The sequence below is a fragment of the Salvelinus fontinalis genome, chromosome 20, assembly GCF_029448725.1.
Source record: "Salvelinus fontinalis isolate EN_2023a chromosome 20, ASM2944872v1, whole genome shotgun sequence".
In the NCBI taxonomy this organism is placed as follows: Eukaryota; Metazoa; Chordata; class Actinopteri; order Salmoniformes; family Salmonidae; genus Salvelinus; species Salvelinus fontinalis.
In genome coordinates, this window is record NC_074684.1 from 35,998,566 (window position 1) to 36,021,429 (window position 22,864).

Here is a 22,864-nt window from a genome sequence, read left to right on the forward strand (position 1 = left end):
TAAAACATTCTTATGGCTATAACATTTGTTAGCACCTTCAATTCTTGCACATTTTATCATAAAAATGTATATTTCAACACCGAACTGCTAAACTTGGAACCAATCAGAACTCCTGTACATACCCCTTGTGATGAATGCAGCCAATGGCCTGCTTCTAAGATGTAAACAGAGCCTGGTGAAAACTCAAGCTGCTGTCTGTCTGTGTGTGTGTGATGAGCTCCCAAAGACTGAAATAAGATAAATATGTTTTCGAGTCCACTTGAAATATGCAGCATGCAATATGAATTGTCTTGATCGTACGAAGACGCAACTCCGTTGACCATTTAGCCAATTTATTGAAAGCTAGCCAATGTTAGTTTGACTAGCCTAGCCAGCTACTGTAAATGTCAATTTGCCTGCTCAGGAGGCTAGTGTTTCATTAGCTATCTCTGTCAGTGAATCACATTTTCGAACCATGTTTTGGCATGATTATTTGTCTCGTTTCAAGTAACTAGCTGCAGGCTTAAAGAAACATTAAATCATATACTTTGCAAACCCAAATAAAAGCATGTACGTAGATAGATGTGTGTGTCATGTATGCTAGAATGGAGGTTTAAAAATGACAGCTGCATATGCATATTAGCCAACACAGCATATCCTACACATATAGTATAGCTTGCAATACAATCTTCTCTAAAAACAGCTAAGCACAATGTGCTGTATATTATGTGCAAGATGACCATAGTTTGATTTCTAAACCAGATGAGTTCTCAAAAATCAGCAGATGCCCAATACCATGGTGGGCCTGCATAATGTTGGATGCATAGGAATAGAAGGTATGAGAATGATAAAGAGTCTGCAGGATTATAGAAAAAGCAGTTGGGAAATTAATGTTTATGTTTCAAATACTAAATGTTCAGAATGAGAATAGATTTAGGTGGTTTAAATTATTGGCCTAACTAACTTTCTAAAAGTTGACGTCCCCAAATTCTGGCCCATCCATTCATTATTCTACTGACTACGACTGAGTGAGACATGTTTTCCATATTGAATGTTTCATGCATATACATTAGAACAAAGAACACCATTACAAATAGTGTTTCACCATTTATTGAGTACGGAGACAAATAGCAAAGGTGTTTCAGGCAGTATTTGAAGTATCTAAACATAGTGTAGCCTACCAATCAATTTATATAGAAAGAGAGATACATGCCATGGGGGGGGGGGGTACAATCTTACAATGTTGCAGTCCAGAAATTAGAGCTTTACCATCTACGCCAAAAGGCTGGACCTCTGATGGAGACTGTAGAACTGTCATGCATGCATGCTTCAGTATTCTGTAGAACTGTCATTCATGCATGCTTCAGTATTCCTCCTCTCTAGGAGAAGGAGTGTGCCCAGGCCCCATAGGTGTATCGAAAGGATCCCACCCTGGTCACCAATGTAGCCAACCGATATAGAGAAAGAAGTGCCGTAGTGGAATGCAATCTTAGGAATGCAATCTTAAAATCGTGTGGTACGGAGACCGAGAACTACACCATCTACGGCAAAAGCCTGGGCTCCTGACATCGACAATAGGATTCTCATCACTTCATGTTACAATAGTAAAACATCATCTGTTTGTAAGCTTGTCTTCGAGATGCTCTAACAAGCATGTGTATCTGTAGTGGGTGTTCTTCTACTCTAAAATGCACTAGACTGTGTAAGACAAAATCACCAAAGAAAAGACAACAGGCAAATGCATGTGGTCACAATGTCTAATAGTGACAGGGGGCTAGTTCAAATTAAATTAGGATGGTTCTCCTCACAGGTGAGTGAAGCCCGCTTTGAGGACAATACAGTGCCACTGACACGGCCTGCTACCAAAACCTGCGGACTCTCCTTCACTGCAGCCGACGTGAGTAAAACATTTAAACGTGTTAACCCTCACAAGGCTGCAGGCCCAGACGGCATCCCCAGCCGCGTCCTCAGAGCATGCGCAGACCAGCTGGCTGGTGTGTTTACGGACATAGTCAATCGCTCCCTATCCCAGTCTGCTGTCCCCACATGCTTCAAGAGGGCCACCATTCTTTCTGTTACCAAGAAAGCTAACGTAACTGAGCTAAACGACTACCGCCCCGTAGCACTCACTTTCGTCATCATGAAGTGCTTTGAGAGACTAGTCAAGGACCATATCACCTCCACCCTACCTGACACCCTAGACCCACTCCAATTTGCTTACCGCCCCAATAGGTCCACAGACGACGCAATCGCAACCACACTGCACACTGCCCTAACCCATCTGGACAAGAGGAATACCTATGTGAGAATGCTGTTCATCGACTACAGCTCAGCATTTAACACCATAGTACCCTCCAAACTCGTCATCAAGCTCGAGACCCTGGGTCTCGACCCTGCCCTGTGCACCTGGACTTCCTGATGGGCCGCCCGCAGGTGGTGAGGGTAGGTAACAACATCTCCACTCCGCTGATCCTCAACACTGGGGCCCCACAAGGTTGCGTTCTGAGCCCTCTCCTGTACTCCCTGTTCACCCACGACTGCGTGGCCATGCACGCCTCCAACTCAATCATCAAGTTTGCAGACGACACTACAGTGGTAGGCTTGATTACGAACAACGACGAGGCGGCCTACAGGGAGGAGGTGAGGGCCCTCAGAGTGTGGTGTCAGGAAAATAACCCCACACTCAACGTCAACAAAACAAAGGAGATGATCGGAGACTTCAGGAAACAGCAGAGGGAGCACCCCCCTATCCACATCGACGGGACAGTAGTGGAGAGGGTAGTAAGTTTTAAGATCCTCGGCGTACACATCACGGACAAACTGAATTGGTCCACCCACACAGACAGCGTGGTGAAGAAGGTGCTGCAGCGCCTCTTCAACCTCAGGAGGCTGAAGAAATTCGGCTTGTCACCAAAAGCACTCAAACTTTTACAGATGCACAATCGAGAGCATCCTGTCGGGCTGTATCACCGCCTGGTACGGCAACTGCTCCGCCCACAACCGTAAGGCTCTCCAGAGGGTAGTGAGTTCTGCACAATGCATCACCGGGGGAAAACTACCTGCCCACCAGGACACCTACACCACCCGATGTCACAGGAAGGCCATAAAGATCATCAAGGACAACAACCACCCGAGCCACTGCCTGTTCACCCCGCTATCATCCAGAAGGCGAGGCCAGTACAGGTGCATCAAAGCAGGAACCGAGAGACTGAAAAACAGCTTCTATCTCAAGGCCATCAGACTGTTAAACAGCCACCACTAACATTGAGTGGCTGCTGCCAACATATTGACTCCAGCCACTTTAACAATGTAAAAATTGTTGAAAAAAATGTCTCACTAGCCACTTTAAACAATGCCACTTCATATAATGTTTACATACTCTACATTACTCATCTCATATGTATATACTGTACTCTATACCATCTACTGCATCTTGCCATCTTTATGTAATACATGTATCACTAGCCACTTTAAACAATGCCACTTTTATATGTTTACATACCCTACATTACTCATCTCATATGTATATACTGTACACTATACCATCTACTGCATCTTGCCTATGCCGTTCTGTACCATCACTCATTCATATATTTTTATGTACATATTCTTCATTCCTTTACAATTGTGTGTATAAGGTAGTTGTTGTGAAATTGTTAGGTTAGATTACTCGTTGGTTATTACTGCATTGTCGGAACTAGAAGCACAAGCCTTTCGCTACACTCACATTAACATCTGCTAACCATGTGTATGTGACAAATAACATTTGATTTGATTTATAAAATTTGATTTGATTTGAATCAGTTAAGCCAATGCTTGGTAAACAGCACTTGGTTGATCTCTGAGAGCAGGACACAAGAGAGGAGAGATACTAAATCCATGTGTGTACTGCGCAAGGAGGTTCCTCGCCATCTTAGCTAACGCACATCTAGAATTTCCCAGCATCATTGCCAGAAGCTGGTCATTTCTATGCGACGCAGCCTCAGCCACATGTAGAAGTAAATGACAGCGCCCCCACAGGGCTTCCAAAACAAAGATCTACACACACATACAAGAGGCATATAGCTCACTCAATACAAAACATGGATTTTCTCTGGTGTTTGTAGAACCACCTGCAACTGGACACAGGCCTTTATTAGATAACTGTTTTCCAGAATCGAGAACGATGGAAGTATTGCCAGTACCAGGTTAGTTTTAGAATCTATAGCGGCGTTTTATGTAAAGTTGGGAGTTATTTTTCTATAACTAAATAGAATACAAATGTAATAAAAGACTTAGCAGTTTGTCGGACGGAGTTCTCTCTCGAACTGGCAACAGCTGTGTTTAGTACCTTAGATACGGAGAACGTGATAGGCAGATGTGATCAGCAGAGATGGTACCTGGATAGTAGGTGACTCACTGTGTTGATTGGTTTGCTGCTTAGTACTTGGCAGTGTTTGCCTGTCCAGCTAACAAACATAAAAGTATTTAGAAAAAAAGGGCAAGAATTGACATTGCCAACAAAACAGAAATGTGTTCCGAATAAATAAATATACACTGTGTAAAAACCGATCATCTCGAAAACTAAAGCAGATACGATGCTTCATGTCGCTACCTATAACCTTTTCACACACAAACATTTCTTCAAAACAGCATGGTTCGAGACAGCGCACTCTGCAAAATTCCAGGTACAAATGTTCTCTTCTTCTTCAAGGTTGATTGGCAGACTACAACATACGAAGTGCATTGCTGCCACCAACTGGACAGGGGTGAGTCATTAATCCACACTAAAAATAAAGAGTGTAACAAATATCATCCCACAGTCAACAAAAAAACAACATAAATCTCTACTTAGGTTCTGGGGCCTGGGGGTGGTACTGCCTGAGACAATGTAACTCCTCCGCCGAGAAATCTTGTAATTCCAGGAGCCGCTCTGCCGTAGACACAATGACGTCAATCTTTCTGGACTTCTTTTCCACTTTGGCCACAAAGTCCACAAAGTCCACCTTTTCTTTTTACATGTACAGTTTCTGGGTCTTGCTGGTGAGAGGCAAACTCTGCAGCTTGCAGTGAAGGCCTCTCCGCCACCAATGAACTTTCTGAACAACTCGGTCCCTCAACCCTTTTCACAGCCACTTTTCCTTGTTTCCATTCACCACACCATTCATCCGACTTGCGTTGACCACACCTGGGATATTCTTCATTAGAGCAATATCAACTTCCCACGAGACGGCAGGTGTCCTACTCCGCAGAGCTACGCAAGACACAGCATATTTCTCGAATCGGGTGAGAAGCAACATGCCTTTTCTGTTCTGCTGAAATACAAAAAATCTGAACAAGCCCACTCTTTTTGATCCTCACAGCTTTCCCTTAATCAGACGGAGTTCTCTCCACCACTTTGGATATCCCAAATGGATTTGTGAAGTTTAGTATTGAGCTCTGTTCTTAAAAAAAAACATACCTTTACCAGATAACGGGATATTAGCAGAACTCTAGGTTCTGTTTTCCACCAGAACTTTGCTCAGTTTTCCATTCTTTAAGACAAAAGTCAAATCTTCCTTGATTCTACCGCCATTAGATTCAAGCTCTACTGTACACCTGCTTCTGCCATTTTCTCCACCTGCCTTCAACTGCTAACTTCTTCGGTGGGGTTTAACGGCGGTTGGCATCCAATATGTTGCATTACCGCCCCGAACTGAACTATAGTATAAAGCCATTACACTGTGTGATACAAAATGGGAAAGGGGAACTGGGAAAATATAATATTTTGTAAAAACAAATATTACCCTACACTCTTTAAAACCCACCACATTATTCCACTACTTCAACCCTATCTGATCCTACCCTAGGGCAACAACCTTAGAAGACAGGACACTACCACTCAACACACCCTGTGAAAAGTTCTGAAGTCTCTGCAGCTGCCACCACAACATCTATTTTCTGTGACTTACGTTCCATCTCTGCAGTGCAGTTGATAACCATTGCTCTGAATGCTAAAAGGCCAAGCTTACTGAAACATACACTACCATTCAAAAGTTTGGGGTCACTTAGAAATGTCTTTGTTTTTGAAAGAAAAGCAAAAAAAAAATGTCCATTAAAATAACATCAAATTCATCAGAGATACAGTGTAGACATTGTTAATGTTGTAAATTACTATTGTAGCTGGAAACGGCAGATTGTTTTATGTAATATCTACATAGGCGTACAGAGGCCCATTATCAGCAACCATCACTCCTGTGTTCCAATGGCACGTTGTGTCAGCTAATCCAAGTTTATCATTTTAAAAGGCTAATTGATCATTAGAAAACCCTTTTGTAATTATGTTAGCACAGGTGAAAACTGTTGTTCTGATTAAAGAAGCAATAAAACTGGCCTTCTTTAGATAAGTTTAGTATCTGGAGCATCAGCATTTGTGTGTTAAATTACAGGCTCAAAATGGCCAGAAACAAAGACCTTCCTTCTGAAATTGTCAGTCTATTCTTGTTCTGAGAAATGAAGGCTATTCCATGTGAGAAATTGCCAAGAAACTGAAGATCTCGTACAACGCTGTGTACTACTCCCTTCACAGAAAAGCGCAAACTGACTCTAACAAGAATAGAAAGAGGAGTGGGAGGCCCCGGTGCACAACTGAGCAAGAGGACAAGTACATTAGTGTCTAGTTTGAGAAACAGACGCCTCACAAGTCCTCAACTGGCAGCTTCATTAAATAGTACCCGCAAAAAAACAGTCTCAATATCAACAGTGAAGAGGCAACTCCGGGATGCTGGCCTTCTAGGCAGTGGATTCAGCACAAAAGCTCTAACAGCCTAACTCATATCCTAACATTACTTTATCAGCTAAAGACTAATTCAAAGCTCAAAATATCTGTTTCACCACACTCTCCACCAGGTCTGTGTCACACCAAACGTAGGGGGTGTCACAAACACATGAAATCTTCAACTTCAATTGCTCCACCTCCACACTTAACACTACCCCAGAAATCCCTCCCTTCAATGGTGCCCTGTACCTAAGCGTAAAGCAAGATACAGGTCTTCCCCAAGTCGCGTCACACGGAGCGACTGCTCTCTCTGATCTGAAGAAACATCACAAGTCCACTTCAGGTAACGTTCACTGACTCAACAGCACCCACCATCTTTTCCACAAAACCTGAATCCACCCATGGATCAGCCAAAAAGCATGGATCCACCCTCTTAAAAACAAAATCTCACTCCCACTGGACCAATGTATCTCTATCATAACGATATCCATCGATGCAAAGCTCGGACTCCGAGCTCCTCACCACACCTTCCACCTCTTCCATTTCACATCCAGAACTCGAACTGGCATCCAGCTCACTCTAAACTTGACACCAATCTTCCTTGACATAACCTCTCCCTTGTTATTACTGGATTAAATAGATTCACACCCATCCTCTGACTCCCTCAGTCTTTTCAACCTCACCTCATCTCCCAATCATTCTTCCTTAACCAATTACCGACTCTGAGAATAAATCTCTTTCTTGCCTCCTCGAGAGACTCAACCTACAGTCATCCACTATCCCCAGGTCCTTTTAGCCGTTCAAACTCAAACTCCTTTCCAAGCCCACCACCATCTTCTATGCATTGAGTTGTCTAACCCTCAACTGCTAACAGCTCGAATGGGCGCTTTTATACTTTCTGACTTTCTCCTCGTTAATTAGGGCCCAGGTAAACACTGATGGTAACTTAGGTTCCTACTCTGTAATATTCATACTAATGATGATAATTGCAATTCAATGTAACAAAGTAAAGCTAGTTTCCTAGCGAACCTTGTACATTTGCTTTACCAAAGCAAAGCTAATATGGCCCATCCACTAAATTACCAGCTATTTAGTTGTGTGAGTCATGCTATTGTATGACACCTGAATTGCTCATATTTTATATTTCTGTGACAAATGTACCTTATGAGAGGAGACTTATTGGTCAACGAGGCCTTATCTTTTTTTGAAAAATGTAAAACAAATCGTCCCACATCGCTTAGCATTGTGATGTCAATTTAGAGGGCAAAGCAGCAATGGTAACTGAAAAAGCTAATTTATTTCTGGCTCATGTTTTGATTAAGTAGTACAAGGATTTAACATTAGCTTACTATTTGTGTGGCTTGATATTAGAGATCTGGCATTTTTTTCTATACAGAAAATAAGATTTGATGTAGTTGTTATATTTTCGAAACACATTCGCTGTATAAAACCCTCATTAAAACCCCTCAGCCAGCCGCATCTCCCGGCTAGCAAACAAATTACTACAGCTACAATACCTCTTCCGCCAACTGGCCTGGACCCTTTGTCGACACGGAGCCCGCCGTTCCACCAGGACTGGTCTGCCGATGTAACTCCATCCATTGTGCCTCGATCGGCCTTTGCCGGACGTCGGAGCAGACGCGTCTACTAGCCCCGGCCTGCTAACTTTGAATGCCGTGTCTCCCGCTTGCTAGCGTAGCAACGACTACCCAGCGGCTTCCCTGTTTCATCTATTGCTGTTCACTGGACTCTATGATTTTGGCTACATAGCTGATGCCTGTTGGACTGTTCATTAATCACGGTACTCCATTTTGTATATTTTATGTTTCTGTCGGCCCCAGCCTCGAACTCAGGCCATGTGTGTAGTTAACTGACCCTCTCTGTCATGCACACGCACCTTCACACATAAGGATGTCTCTGTTGCGGAAAGACTGATACATGTTTGATAGTGTCTTGATGCTGTATTGTTTGTCCTTCGTGTTCTAATACTTTAATGTTACCCCTTCCTTGTGTTTTTTGTAATAAATGATAAAAAAATAATAATAATAAATAAATACAAATTAAAAACTGACCCTCTCTGCCCATTCATCACCATTTTACCTATTGTTGTTGTCTTAGCTGATTACCTTTTATTTCTCTATTTTGGGTAGTTGTGACTAGGGTGGGTAGTCTAGTTTTTTATTTTCTATGTTGGCCTGGTATGGTTCCCAATCAGAGGCAGCTGTCTATCGTTGTCTCTGATTGGGGATCATATTTAGGCAGCCTTTTTTCCACCTGGTGTGGGATCTTGATTTTGTATTGTTGCTTTTTAGCCCTACAAAGCTGTACGTTTCGTTTGTTACTCTTTCTTGTTTTGTGCCGGTTAACAGAAATAAATATGATTAACCTACCCAACGCTGCATCTTGGTCCTTCCAACAACGATCGTTACATTTATGTCTCTCTCAAATGTCAATATGCCTTGTATACTGTTGTTTAGGATAGTTATCATTGTTTTAGTTTACTGCGGAGCCCCTAGTCCCACTCAACATGCCTCAGATACCTCCTTTGTCCCACCTCGCACACATGCGGTGACCTCACCCAGCATAACTAGTACGTCCAGAGATGCAACCTCTCTTATCGTCACAAAATGCCTGGGTTTACCTCCACTGTACCCGCACCACACCATACCCCTGTCTGTACATTATGCCATGAATCTATTCTACCACGCCCAGAAATATGCTCCTTTTATTCTCTGTCCCCAACGCACTAGACGACCAGTTTTGATAGCCTTTAGCCGTACCCTCATCCTACTCCTCCTCTGTTTCTCGGGTGATGTGGAGGTTAACCCAGGCACTGTGTGTCCGCAGGCACTCTCATTTGTTGACTTCTGTAACCGAAAAAGCCTTGGTTTCATGCATGTTAACATCAGAAGCCTCCTCCCTATGTTTGTTTTACTCACTGCTTTAGCACACTCCACGACAATCTGGACCCCCTATTTCTGAAACTGTCCGCCGCCATTGTCACACCCCCTATTACCAGCCTGTTCAACCTCTCCTTCGTATCATCTGAGATCCCCAAGGATTGGAAAGCTGCCATGGTCATCCCCCTCTTCAAAGGGGGAGACACTTGACACAAACTGTTACAGACCTATATCCATCATGCCCTGCCTTTCTAAAGTCTTTGAAAGCCAAGTCAATAAACAGATCACTGACCATTTCGAATCCCACCGTACCTTCTCCGCTGTGCAATCCGGTTTCCGAGCTGGTCACGGGTGCACCTCAGCCACGCTCAAGGTACTAAACGATATCATAACCGCCATCAATAAAAGACAGTACTGTGCAGCCGTCTTCATTGACCTGGCCAAGGCTTTCAACTCTGTCAATCCCCACATTCTTATCGGCAGACTCAACAGCCTTGGTTTCTCAAATGACTGCCTCGCCTAGTTCACCAACTACTTCTCAGACAGAGTTCAGTTTGTCAAATCGGAGGGCCTGTTGTCCGAACCTCTGGCAGTCTCTATGGGGATAACGCAGGGTTCAATTCTCGGGCCAACTATTTTCTCTGCATATATCAACGATGTTGCTCTTGCTGCAGGTAATTCCCTGATCCACCTCTACGCAGACGATTACCATTCTGTATACATCTGGCCCTTCTTTGGACACTGTGTTAACAAACCTATAAACGAGCTTCAATGCCGTACAACACTCCTTCCGTGGCCTCCAACTGCTCTTAAACGCTAGTAAAACTAAATGCATGCTTTTCAACCATTCGCTGCTCGCACCCGCCCGTCCGACTAGCCTCACTACTCTGGACGGTTCCGACTTATAAAATGTGGACAACTACAAATACCTAGGTGTCTGGCTAGACTGATAACTCTCCTTCCAGACTCATATTAAACATCTCCAATCCAAAATGAAATCTAGAACCGGCTTCCTATTGCGCAACAAATCCTCCTTCGCTCACGCCACCAAACATACCCTCGTAAAACTGATTATCCTACCGATCCTCGACTTCGGTAATGTCATCTACCTAATAGCCTCCAACACTCTACTCTGCAAACTGGATGCAGTCTATCACAGTGCCAAGCCCCATATACCACCCACCACTGCGACCTGTATGCTCTCGTCGGCTGGCCCTCGCTACATATTCGTCGCCAGACCCGCTGGCTCCAGGTCATCTATACGTTTTTGCTAGGTAAAGCTCCGCCTTATCTCAGCTCATTGGTCACGATAACCACACCCACCCGTAGCACGCGTTCCAGCAGGTATATCTCACTGGTCATGCCCAAAGACAACACCTGCTTTGGCCGCCTTTCCTTCCAGTTCTCTGCTGCCAATGACTGTAACTAATTGCAAAAATCACTGAAGCTGGAGACTTATATTTCCCTCACTAACTTTAAACATCAACTATCTGAGCAGCTAACCGATCGCTGCAGCTGTGCATAGCCCATCTGTAAATAGCCCATCCAATCTACCTACCTCATCCCCATATTGTTTTCATTTACTTTTCTGCTCTTTTGCACACCAGTATTTCTACTTGCCCATCATCATCTGCACATCTATCACTCCGGTGTGACTTTGCTCAATTGTAATTACTTGCTACTATGGCCTATTTATTGCCTTACCTCCTCATGCCATTTGCACACACTGTATATAGACTTTCTTTTTTTCTATTGTGTTATTGACTGTACGCTTGTTAATTCCCTTTGTAACTCTGTGCTGTTGTTTGTGTCGCACTGCTTTGCTTTATCGTGGCCAGGTTGCAGTTGTAAATGAGAACTTGTTCTCAACTAACCTACCTGGTTAAATAAAGGTAAAATAAAAATAAAATAAAAAATATACAATTATTGTCAGCTAAGTTAAGCATAACGTTAGCTAGCTAACAGTACAGTAGCTCGTCTTCCATTGAATAAAGTTACAGCGTTGTTTGCCGGTAGCGGCAGCTAGCTTTCATGCTGACACCCCAATCAAGAAATAAATAGCTGCGATTATTAACTTAATCATCATTTAGTACTCCATGTTGAGTCTGTGGTCAACTCAAATAACCCGTCAGCAGCTAAATAGCTGAAGTAACGTTAACTAGCTAGTTAGCCAATAAAGTCTACCAACACTAAGTCTTGTTCAAGGTTAAACAGGATATCTAGCTAGCTAACTAAGCTAATGTGTGTGTTTATAATTTCAGGATCAAAGCCAGAGTGGGGGCCAAGGACGCAAGAAGAATGACAATGTGAGAATGACATGGCAACAACCAGAGCCTCTGACAACAGCATCTCCTCACCTGGATCTTTCAGATATCTGTGTTAACCTGTTTTATTCTACTGTCACTAAACATGTAACGATATCATATGTTTATAGGAGAAGAAGAAGTATGAGCCTCCCATCCTCACCAGAGTTGGGAAGAAGAAGAAAAAAAGCAAGGGACCTGATGTGGCTAGCAAGCTACCTTTGGGTAACGCTGTTATGTCACCTCACTTAGGACAAAGAATCTCTCTTTAAAACGGACCCATCGGCTCAATATCTAGTATCTGTCTCTGCGTCATTCCTAACTCTCTAGCTATGTCATTTCTCACTCACTCGCTTGTCAAGAAAAACTATATTGATAACGTATTGTATCTCCCTCTGCAGTCACCCCTCACACCCACTGCAGGCTGAAGCTGCTGAAGCAGGAGAGGATCAAAGACTACCTGCTGATGGTGGAGGAGTTTAGGAACCAGGAGTAGATGAAACCCCTGGAAGAGAAACAGGAAGTACTGAACTATATTACATATAATGCTATATTACTTTAGTTTATCAGGAACTAGATAAACCCCAGGAGGAGAAACAGGCGGTACTGAGTAGACCATAGAGATACAGGTAACTGACAAAATAAAGGAAACACTTGAGTAAATGAGGGATGCAAAGTGTATTGAAAGCAAGTGCTTCCACAGATATTTGGTTCCTGAGTTAATTCAGCAATTGACATCCCATCATGCTTAGGATCATGTATACAAATGCTGGGCAGGCCATTGTTTTGGCTAACCTGGCAATGCCCCCATAGGATGACAATGCCCCCATCCACTGGGCACGAGTGGTCACTGAATAGTTGGCATATGGTATTATGTTGGTGTTTCCTCTATTTTGGCAGTTATGTGTGTGTATGTATATATATATATATATATATATATATATATATAATACTTTACTTTATCAGGAACTAGCAGATGAAACGGGTGTCACGCCCTGACCATAGAGAGCTTTTATTTCTCTATGTTGGTTAGGTCGGGGTGTGACTAGGGTGGGTCATCTAGGTGATTTATATTTCTATGTTGGCCTGATATGGTTCCCAATCAGAGGCAGCTGTTTATCGTTGTCTCTGATTGGGGATCATATTTAGGCAGCCATTTCCTCTTTGTGCTTTGTGGGATCTTGTCTATGTATAGTTGCCTGTGAGCACGATAGTAGTTTCACGTTTAGTTTTTTCGATTTATTGTTTTCTTTGAGTTTCACTACCTAATAAAGAGGATGGAACCTGTCGCTGCATCTTGGTCCACTCACTATGATGATCGTGACAACGGGAGGTACAGAGTAGACGATTGAGATGGAATTATTATATCAAACTATAGTGTAGAGAACCAGGAGGTACTGAACATAGAACTATATAATACTACAGCTATTACTTGAGATGATCAGGAAGGAGGAACAGATGAAATCCCTGGAGGAGAAACAGGAGGTAAAGAGACAGTAGATTATGCCAATTCATAAAGTTCTTGTGTCTGACATGTATTTCCTGTGTGTTCTTCTGCAGGAGGAGAGGTCCAAGGTGGATGACCTGAGGGGAACCCTCATGTCTATGGGGAACCTGGAGGAGATCATCGATCTCATCGGCATCAACCATGCCATCGTGTCTACGTCAGTGGGATCTGAGCACTACGTCAGCATCCTCTCCTTCGTAGACAAAGAGCTGCAGGAGCCGGGCTGCACGGTACTACTCAACCACAAGGTACTGACATATTTCTGCTCCGTACTGCTCAACCACTAGGTACTGACGTATTTCTGCTCCGTACTACTCAACCACAAGGTACTGACATATTTCTGCTCCGTACTACTCAACCACTAGGTACTGACATATTTCTGCTCCGTACTACTCAACCACTAGGTACTGACATATTTCTGCTCCGTACTACACAACCACAAGGTACTGACATATTTCTGCCCTGTACTACTCAACCACTAGGTACTGACATATTTCTGCTCCGTACTACTCAACCACTAGGTACTGACATATTTCTGCTCCGTACTACTCAACCACAAGGTACTGACATATTTCTGCTCCGTACTACTCAACCACTAGGTACTGACATATTTCTGCTCCGTACTACTCAACCACTAGGTACTGACATTGTTCTGCTCCGTACTACACAACCACAAGGTACTGACATATTTCTGCTCCGTACTGCTCAACCACTAGGTACTGACGTATTTCTGCTCCGTACTACTCAACCACATGGTACTGACATATTTCTGCTCCGTACTACTCAACCACTAGGTACTGACGTATTTCTGCTCCGTACTACTCAACCACATGGTACTGACATATTTCTGCTCCGTACTACTCAACCACATGGTACTGACATATTTCTGCTCCGTACTACACAACCACAAGGTACTGACATATTTCTGCTCCGTACTACTCAACCACATGGTACTGACATATTTCTGCTCCGTACTACTCAACCACAAGGTACTGACATATTTCTGCTCCGTACTACTCAACTACTAGGTACTGACATATTTCTGCTCCGTACTACTCAACCACTAGGTACTGACATATTTCTGCTCCGTACTACTCAACTACTAGGTACTGACATATTTCTGCTCCGTACTACTCAACCACTAGGTACTGACATATTTCTGCTCCGTACTACTCAACCGCTAGGTACTGACATATTTCTGCTCCGTACTACTCAACCACTAGGTACTGACATATTTCTGCTCCGTACTACTCAACCGCTAGGTACTGACATATTTCTGCTCCGTACTACTCAACCACTAGGTACTGACATATTTCTGCTCCGTACTACTCAACCGCTAGGTACTGACATATTTCTGCTCCGTACTACACAACCACAAGGTACTGACATATTTCTGCTCCGTACTACTCAACCACAAGGTACTGACATATTTCTGCTCCGTACTACTCAACTACTAGGTACTGACATATTTCTGCTCCGTACTACTCAACTACTAGGTACTGACATATTTCTGCTCCGTACTACTCAACCACTAGGTACTGACATATTTCTGCTCCGTACTACTCAACCGCTAGGTACTGACATATTTCTGCTCCGTACTACTCAACCACTAGGTACTGACATATTTCTGCTCCGTACTACTCAACCGCTAGGTACTGACATATTTCTGCTCCGTACTACTCAACCACTAGGTACTGACATATTTCTGCTCCGTACTACTCAACCGCTAGGTACTGACGTATTTCTGCTCCGTACTACTCAACCACTAGGTACTGACGTATTTCTGCTCCGTACTACTCAACCACTAGGTACTGACGTATTTCTGCTCCGTACTACTCAACCACTAGGTACTGACGTATTTCTGCTCCGTACTACTCAACCACAAGGTACTGACATATTTCTGCTCCGTACTACTCAACTACTAGGTACTGACATATTTCTGCTCCGTACTACTCAACCACTAGGTACTGACGTATTTCTGCTCCGTACTACTCAACCACTAGGTACTGACATATTTCTGCTCCGTACTACTCAACCACTAGGTACTGACGTATTTCTGCTCCGTACTACTCAACCACTAGGTACTGACATATTTCTGCTCCGTACTACTCAACCACTAGGTACTGACGTATTTCTGCTCCGTACTACTCAACCACTAGGTACTGACGTATTTCTGCTCCGTACTACTCAACCACTAGGTACTGACGTATTTCTGCTCCGTACTACTCAACCACTAGGTACTGACGTATTTCTGCTCCGTACTACTCAACCACTAGGTACTGACGTATTTCTGCTCCGTACTACTCAACCACTAGGTACTGACGTATTTCTGCTCCGTACTACTCAACCACTAGGTACTGACATATTTCTGCTCCGTACTACTCAACCACTAGGTACTGACGTATTTCTGCTCCGTACTACTCAACCACTAGGTACTGACGTATTTCTGCTCCGTACTACTCAACCACTAGGTACTGACATATTTCTGCTCCGTACTACTCAACCACTAGGTACTGACGTATTTCTGCTCCGTACTACTCAACCACTAGGTACTGACATATTTCTGCTCCGTACTACTCAACCACTAGGTACTGACGTATTTCTGCTCCGTACTACTCAAACACTAGGTACTGACGTATTTCTGCTCCGTACTACTCAACCACTAGGTACTGACATATTTCTGCTCCGTACTACTCAACCACTAGGTACTGACGTATTTCTGCTCCGTACTACTCAACCACTAGGTACTGACATATTTCTGCTCCGTACTACTCAACCACTAGGTACTGACGTATACTGAACAAAAATATAAACGCAACATGCAGCAATTTCCAAGATTTTACTGAGTTACAGTTCATACTGTCTAAAGAAATCATGAATGGCACGACAATGGGCCTCAGGATCTCATCACAGTATCTAAAATGCAAATGTGTTTGTCCGTAGCTTATGCCGGCCCATACCATAACCCCACCACCATAGGGCACTCTGTTCACAACGTTTACATCGCAAACCGCTCGCCCACACGACGCCATACATGTGATCTGCGGTTGTGAGGCCGGTTGGACGTACTGCCAAATTCTCTAAAACAACGTTGGAGGCAGTTAATGGTAGAGAACACTCAATTCTCTGACAACAGCTCTGGTGGACATTCCTGCATTCAGCATGCCAATTACACGCTCCCTCAGAACTTCTGTTGTGTGACAGAACTGCACATTTTAGAGTGGTCTTTTATTGTCCCCAGCACAAGGTGCACCTGTACAATGATCATGCTGTTTAATCATCTTCTTCACATGCCACACCTTTTATATTGGCAAGGGAGAAACGCTCACTAACAGTGATGTACACAAATTTGTGCACAACATTTGAGAGAAATACGGTTTTTTTTGCAAATGGAACATTTCGCCAATCTTTTATGTCAGCTGATGAAACACGGGACCAACATTTTACGTGTTGCATTGATATTTTCCCTCAGTGTATATCTGCTCTGTACTACTCAACCACAAGGTATGAACATACGCTGAGTGAACTGAACATTAAGGATACCTGCTCTTTCCATGACATATGCTGACCAGCTGAATCCAGGTGAAAGCTAGGATCCCTTATTGATGTCACTTGCTAAATCCACTTCAATCAGTGTAGACGAAGGGGAGGATGCAGGTTATAGGATTTGTAAGCCTTGAGACAATAGAGACATGGGTTGTGTATGTGTGCCATTCAGAGGGTGAATGGGCAAGAGAAAGGATTTAAGTGCCTTTAAACAGAGTATGGTAGTGGGTGCCAGGCGCACCGGTTTGTATCAAGAACTGCAACGCTACTGCGTTTTTCAGGCTCAACAGTTTCCTGTGTGTATCATTAATGGTCCACCACCCAAAGGACATCCAGCCAACTTGGCACAACTGTGGGTAGCATTGGAGTCAACGTGGGCCAGCATCCCTGTGGAACGCTTTCGACACCTTGTAGAGTTTATGCCACTGAATAATTGAGGCTGTTCTGAGGGCAAAAGGGGGGGGGGGGGGGCAACTCAATATTAGGAAGGTGTATATCTGATCTGTACTAATCAACCACAAGGTACTGACACATCTGCTCTGTCCTACTTTTTGAGGTTGGTTCAATCATTTTTTACATTATATGCATTATGTGGGTTGAATGCTGAAACAACACAGAATAAAACAATGACTGCATGTTCCATGATGGCAGTGACATTACTGCTTCTCACTTATTAAACATTTATTCACATTACTTAAAAAATATATATATACAGTATATCAGTTGCTGTGTATGTTACATTTGTTTTTATTTGATGACTGTATTATTTCATTCCAAGTCATCTAGTCTTTATAGTGCTGCTTACTATGCTGTCTGACAAAATCACTATTTTAGTAGTTCTTTAAAGTAAATAAGGCATACTTTTTTATGACTGCATGTATTTTCAAGTAGAGATACCTTGGGAAGCAACTGCTCTCTATCCCTCTTGTTTTCTCTCTCTGTGTCTGTCCCACACTATCCTAACATAGCGGGCTTCAAAGAAACACACAGGCCGGACTAGTAGGCGCGCGATAAATTATGGTTGTTGTCAATTACCAAGTGTTCTGCGCTAAACTATGTAGAATATTGTCCTGTTGGTAACTACAACTCCTTACTACATCGCACAGTTCGGGCTTGATCTGATTTACCTCTAGGGAAACTGCGCAATGTGCGCATTAAGCTCACAGAAAAAAAAGGAACGAAATGGAATTCAAATAATTGAGCCGACTTCGGTCAATTAGTTAAAAAAATATATATTTAAAAAATAACTGAAATATTGGTTAATCGCTCAGAACTATGTACTACTCAACCACAAGGTATTGACATAGCTGTTCCGTACTACTCAACCACAAGGTACTGATATATACACGTAACTGCCAAAATAAAGGAAACACCAACATAGGGTGTTGGGCCCAGAACAGCTTCAATGAATCTTGGCATAGATTCTACAAGTGTCTGGAACTCTATTGGAGGGATGGGACACCATTCTTCCACGAGAAATTCCATCATTTGGTGTTTTGTTGATGGTGGTAGAAAACACTGTATCAGGCGCTACTCCATAATCTCCCATAAGTGTTCAATTGGGTTGAGATCTGGTGACTGAGACACACACACCCTTTAAACCTATGAGGCTCCTTTGAGGCCCCCTTTCAAAGTCACTGAGATCTCTTCTAGCCATTGTAGCCAAAATAATGAGCAACTGGGCATTTTTATACATGACCCTAAGCATGATGGGATGTTAATTGCCTAATTAACTAAGGAACCATGCCTGTGTGGAAGCATCTGCTTTCAATATATTTGTATCCTTCATTTACTCAAGTGTTTCCTTTTATTTTGGCAGTTACCTGTATGTGCTCCATACTACTCAACCACAAGCTACACAATACATATTTTATAGGGCTTTTTCCCATCGTGAGCCGAGTCAAACCAAGCTGTACTGGGCTGGCGTGGTAATGCATCCAGCATAGTTGCTGGAAACGTAATGAAAAGGACAATGTGGAAAAAAATAACTGAATCGGCATAGTTTGGTTCGGTGGGCACAATAGTGTGAAAAGGGTATAGGTTTTACGCACTAACTGTGGACACGAGCATCTGCTAAATGACAAACATGTGTCAAAGGCAAGTTTCATTAGTTAGGTGGGAAAAGTATTTATTATGTTTGGGTTGAGTAGTGAGTGACGTTGACTGACTCTGTCCCTATTCTCTGATCCGTGTCTGTCCTCTAGGTCCATGCTGTGATTGGTGACCTGATGGATGACACTGATCCCCTGGTCACGGTGATGAAGGTGGAGAAAGCCCCTCAGGAGACCTACACTGACATAGGAGGACAGGACAGCCAGATCCAGGAGATCAAGGTACAAGAGGACTCCACTAAACGTCATACCTTGTAACTGCTTAGGAAGTATTTTAAGCATTTTATCCGAGATGAGTACCACGTTATGTACCTAGCCTGTACTAGACTCTCTGGACACTCTCTGGACAGCCTGTAGTCATTCACTGTACGTTTGTTAGGATACCGGTATCGCAATTCCAGATTTTCCTTGGCAAAAAAGAAAACACGGAAGCATACAGAAGTCTATGGTCCTTTTTTAAAAACCTACTTTATGTCAAATATTGTGTGCTATAGCTTGCAAAATAAACAAACGTGACTCTGGGGGACAACGTACGGCTGTTTTCTTTCCAACATTAGGACTGTTTTCCTAAAATAATTCAGTCTGCTTCTGACTGCTTCTGACTGTTTTCCTAAAATAATTCCGTCTGCTTCTGACTGTGACGCTGTTGTTCTGTAGGAGTCCGTGGAGCTGCCCCTCGCCCACCCTGAGTACTATGAGGAGATGGGCATCAAGCCTCCTAAAGGAGTCATCCTCTACGGAGCACCTGGCACTGGTGGGTTAGATGGACATGAAATAAACCATCAATACATAATAACAAACATCAAAACAATATACATAATCCCTGAGACATGCTTAACGACGAGCAGTATGGACAGGGAAACATACATTGAAATCATATTACAATACAATAAATATCATAATATATGCCAATTAACAGACACTTGAAGCGACTTACAGTCATGCATACATACATTTTACGTATGGGTGGTCCCGGGAGTCGAACCGACTATCCTGGCTTTGTACGCCCCATGCTCTACCAACTGAGCTAAAGAGGACCATGTTACTTAATATGGGTGTGGTTTGTGCAAGGTTGTTTGTCTGTGTGCGTGCGTATCTGTGTCTGCTAATATGTTTGTGTGCCTGTGCCTCTCTCTGTGTGTTAGGTAAGACCCTGCTGGCCAAGGCGGTGGCCAACCAGACATCAGCTACATTCCTGTGTGTGGTTGGCTCAGAGCTGATCCAGAAGTACCAGGGAGACAGGCCCAAGCTGGTCCGAGAGCTGTTCAGGGTGGGCCGAGGAACACGCACCATCTATCGTCTTTATCGACGAGATAGACGCCATCGGCACTAAACGGTACTTACTACAACCACGTTCTTAAAATAGGCCACTTAAAGGCCCAATGCAGTAGTTTTTATATCAAATAATTTATGTTGAACAATTAAGTACCTTACTGTAATAGCCCCCCCCCCCCCCCCCCCACAAAAAAAAAGCTGTTTCTCAAGAAAGAATTTTGCTAGGCCTGTCTGGGAGTGGTCTGAGTGGGGAGGGGAAAACGGAAAATTAGCTGTTATTGGCAGAGAGGTTTGGAAAAATTACAGATCTATAACACACGTTTCTATGTGAATTTGGTCAGGCCGCCCCAAAAGTTACATATTGCCGCTATAAATGATAGGAATAGGCATAGCAAGGTTGTTTAATAGCTCCACCTTGCCCTCTGATAGGCATGGTGAAAGTTGAACCATTTTGCTTATACCAACCAAATCCTCTTAGATATTGACAATTACTGGATCTGCCGAGTTGATTTGGGAATGTGCCGACTACTGTTTCTCTGCCCTTTAGGTGTGACTAAACGTTGTTTTTCTCTCCATGTGTAGATATGAGTCTAACTCTGGAGGAGAGAGGGAGATCCAGAGGACCATGTTGGAGCTGCTCAACCAGCTGGACGGTTTTGACTCCAGAGGAGATGTCAAGGTGATCATGGCCCACGACAGGATAGAGACCCTAGACCCTGCACTCATCAGACCTGGTAAGACGCTCTCATGAGTATCTGAAAGATGGAGCCTATTTTTGTATCGTGTATCATATTAAAATCGACCGGTAGAGCGGGACTCTTAGACAGGGATAAAACGACCTCAGTTGAAGTGTATATTGAGGATTGAGATTCTACTATAAAATGAATGCAGATTAATTTCCTCCTTCTGAGCTCCATCTGTGGAACTGACCTCTTGACCTTGAGCGAACAACGGATGGAGCTCTCAGAACACTTTACAAGACTCCGATCAAAAGAAACAACGTTCACTGAAGCCATTTGAGGAAGGCGTCTTTTTTTTCTTCCCACAATGTTGAGTCAATGTCAATAAGTATTCTGTTCTAGAATCAGAATGAGTAGAATCGAACGGCCAGTCCCTCGCTTTGACACTCGATGCCCCTCACCCCCTTCCCTATGTTTTTTTCCAGGTCGTATTGACAGAAAGAGAGTTCCCTCTAACTGATGAGAAGACCAAGAGGAGGATCTTCAACATCCACACCAGCAGGATGACTGTAGCCGACGACGTCACCCTGGACGACCTGATCCTGTCCAAGGATGACCTGTCAGGAGCTGATATCAAGGTATGGATGTCCAGGGTTTCCTCTACCACAGTGGTCCTCAACCTGGGTACCTGGTCTATCTGCATGGTCATTGGGAAGATTCATAAGAGCATCGGCCATGGCAATAGTTACCCCCCCCCCAAAAAATTAAACACTGCATTACCACTACTAAGGTGGCGTAGTCCCCCTGCCCCCTGCCTGCCAACAAAGAGGCCTCCATGGATTTCAACTGCTTTAGGTGTGTGGCTTTAGGGATGTTTGCAGCCACTCTAGGGAAAACATGATCTCAAACTGCCTCTAGCTAAACCAGATTTAGTATATTTGACTGTGCTGCCCTCTAGCGGCAGTTCTTTTAAGGTAAATCTTGAAAGGATTCTCTTACTTCCCAGCAATGGGCCTTTTTCGGCTACTTTCAGAATGTCTCCCTCCTTCCTTGAAGTCATGGATCTGAGAGAGTTAAGTCTAGGATCAGGTCTTCCGTGTTCATATATTATTCATTATGACATAAAAGACTAAACTGATGCTAGATCAGTACTCCTACTCCCAAGACTATTTGTGAATACAGGCCCTGATCTTTTGAGGCTGACCTGAGTTGACCTTTCTCCTCTCTTTCTCCCCCTCCTCCAGGCGATCTGCACAGAGGCAGGCCTCATGGCCCTGAGAGAGCGCAGAATGAAGGTCACCGACGAAGACTTCAAGAAGTCCAAGGAGAACGTGCTGTACAAGAAGCAGGAGGGTACGCCGGAGGGCCTGTACCTCTAACCCCGGACCTCGGACGTTTAACCCCTGACCTGTACCCTGTCCGCGGTGTGAGAGAGCAGAGAGAGCTTTGCTGTATTTCGTTGCATGTTACGTTTGGCTTCCTTTCCAGTTGTCTACTTTAACTTCATGAACTCTGACAATAAATACAAGAATTTGAATGGGAGAGAAGTGTTGTTATTCCTCGTTCCATGTATGATTACTCTCATTTCCCTCCGTGCTCTGTTTAGTATAGGTAGTGTCACGTTGTCCTAAAGTTTGGTCTGCATTGGAGAAGCCTGGAAATCTAGGCTAGAGTAGAAGTAGTGTTCAATAGCATGCAGTCTGCATCATACCCACGTTTGGGTTCCATAACTGGTTCATCAGCCCCAGTAATAATCTCTCTATGTTTATTTTGTGGAAAATGAATTCCATTTTATTTATTCCGCTCAATCACCATCGTCCAGTAGTG

At 43.5% G+C, this 22,864-nt stretch overlaps 1 pseudogene; it reads left to right on the forward strand.

Moving 5' to 3' along the window:
- Positions 1 to 652: 652 nt before the first annotated feature.
- On the forward strand, positions 653 to 22,548 carry LOC129817787 (26S proteasome regulatory subunit 4-like; annotated as a pseudogene).
- Positions 22,549 to 22,864: the final 316 nt, after the last annotated feature.